Source organism: Choloepus didactylus, chromosome 9, assembly GCF_015220235.1.
Source record: "Choloepus didactylus isolate mChoDid1 chromosome 9, mChoDid1.pri, whole genome shotgun sequence".
Lineage (NCBI taxonomy): Eukaryota > Metazoa > Chordata > Mammalia > Pilosa > Megalonychidae > Choloepus > Choloepus didactylus.
The window spans coordinates 112,453,786-112,456,475 of NC_051315.1; positions in this window are offsets into that span (position 1 = coordinate 112,453,786).

The window sequence follows — 2,690 nt, forward strand, 5'->3', positions numbered from 1 at the left end:
CGGGGCGCCGGTCTTCCTGCGGCCGCTGAACAACGCGGCGGTGTTTGCCGGCAGGGACGTGCGGCTGCGGGTGGTGGTGAGCGGGACGCCCGAGCCCAGCCTCAGCTGGTTCCGGGATGGGCAGCCCCTGCCCCCGCCGGCGCCTGAGCCCAGCTGCCTGTGGCTGCGGAGCTGCGGGGTGCAGGACGCCGGCGTGTACAGCTGCAAGGCCCAGAACCAGCGGGGCCAGGCCTCCTGCGAGGCTGTTCTCACAGTGCTTGAAGTCGGAGGTAATGGGGAGGTGGGACCAGGGCCCGGCCGGGGTGGGGTGCTCAGAGGTAGAGGAGGCTGCCCAGGCCACGTGGGGGAGGTACCTGTACTGGTGCATCCCACATGCCTTCTTCCCAGGTGCCCTGGTTTCTCAGCAGCTCTGAGCCAGAAGTGCAGATCCGGAAGAAAGTGCTGGCTCCCACAGGAAGGTCAGAGGTCGAAGGTCAGCCCTTAGTAAGCAAATCGGATTTCCACTCGGGACTCTCTGGGAATTCCTTAATGGAAGCCCTCCTGGTTCCCCTATATATAGAGAGAGACCTCCTGGGGGAAGCGTATCATCTTCAGCTCCAGTGATTTAAACTTGAGACCCCTGACCCACCCCTTGCTGATATGTGAATGTCTGAGGAAGGGGGCACAGCTCCCCTGGTACAGGCTGGGATCTTGAGGGCCTGGGTCAAGCCTCCTTGTAGTCCATTGCTATGGCCAGGTTGGTGTGGTCAGCCCCAGGCTGGATGGAAGAAGCTGGAGGGTGGACAGTTATGAGCAGGTTGCATCAGGAGGTGGACTAGGGTTAGGGTTCTGTGGGTGTGCATGGAGGTGGGTGTTCAAGACTCTACATGTGAGCATGTGCTTGTGCATGTGTGTGCATGTGGGCTGAGGTGGGGTCTGGGCCATGCACAAGCAGATGTGTATGTGGGGTTGGTGTGGAAAGCCCATGGGCCAAGTCTACTTGAGGTTGTGGAGAAGACATTTAGAAAGGATAGAACAGGGATGCTCAGGGCTGGCCCTTGGGTGCCTGCCATGTTGGAGTAGACTTCTAGGCTCAGGTAGGAAGGGATGGGTGGTGGTCTGAGGCAGAAGGGCAGGGGCAGGAGCCTGGCCCAGTGCTCATGGTCCTGTCAGGCTGGAGTGGGTGCCAGGCCAGGGCCGATTCTCCTTGGGTCAGTTTGGGGGCTTCCTTTCTTATATCCTCAGCCAGTATGTCAGCCAAATGGTCCTTCTCGCGGCCAAAGACAGAGCCCTGGGCAGACTGAGCTTTGGAAAGATGGAATTCAGAGGCAGCAAGCTGCAATTGGGAGAAATGGCAAAGAGCTTGGGGGTCACAGAGTCTGTCCTGGGCATTTTCAAGTCACCCAGAAAAGCATCCCCCAGGTAGCTGTTGAGAAGAGAGACTTCTCACTCCAGCTGGATTTAGGGGTAAATCCTTGGGGGCTGGGAGGGGACACAGGTAAGAAGGATCTCAGCAGCTGGAGGGGAAAGAAGGCTCCAGGGTATAGCTGAGTCAGGGGATGTAGCTGGGGCGCAGCCTGCCTCTGTCACCATCTCCTCCCTCCCCCTGCCCCGCCTTGCCCACCCTCCTAGAGTCTCCAATGACTGGTTCCTTATTGTCCCCATAGACCAGGCCTGGGCCAGAGAGGGCCAGGGAGGGGCAAGGCTGTCTTCTCCTGGTTGGCCTAGTTATTACCTGGCCAGGTAGGGGCTCTCCTAGACTGGGGGTGGGATCAGGGGGTGGGGAGGGTCCTGGCAAAGCCCTATGCTGGGGAAGGAGTGGACTCCTTGGCGATCTTAACTCTGGACCTCTCAGGGGCTGAAAATAGAGAGTACATCTAAAAGCAAGATAGACAGATTGATGAGAATACGAATGGGGAAGAGAGCTATTACCAGGGGCTGAGAAGGAGAGTGGTGCTTAGAATGTTTGTGTAAAGCTGGAAAGGACCACAGAGAACTGCTGCTCCAAACACTTCCTTTTACAGGTAAGGAAAATGGCCCAGAGGGGAGGGAGGCCAAAGATAAACAGCTAGTCACAGCCAAGCAAGAACTAAGAATCCAGACATTCTGGCTTTGGCTCTGGGTGCTTTGTACTACCCCAGAAGTTTTTGAGGGAGGAGTCGGAGGGAGAGGGAGAGCTGTCCAGTGTGGGGGGCATAGCTGCTATATGACCTGGCCCAGGCCTGGCCTTTCTGAGGATGAGTGTGTCCTGGCCTGCCCTAGCCTCCTAAAGTGGGGAGAGGAATGGGGTGCTAGCCCCTCTGTAACCTGGGTGGCTGGGCATACCTAGACAGAGGCCAGGGGGAACAGTTTCCAGGCTGGGTTGCTTGGGTAGAAGTACAGGCCTGAGAGGCTTGGAATGCAAAAGGGGCCCTGGGTGCTGTGAGTCTGGCTTTGGGGCCTTTTGACATCCATATTAAAAGAGGACGCCTGCAATCTGGGTCATCCGTGGGTTGGAAGAGTGGTTGGGCTGCAGCAAGTCACATTTGAGAACTTTTTCATACCAGTGCAATCTTCATCCCCAAAGCAGCCTTATTATTAATTGGTAATAATTCTTAGTAGCCACTTATAATAAAATGAATAGGTGCCGTTTTTTAATTGCTATAATGTGGCAGATAATGTGCTCTCATTTACTATGATTTGATATATCATTTAAGTTTCACAGCAGTCCT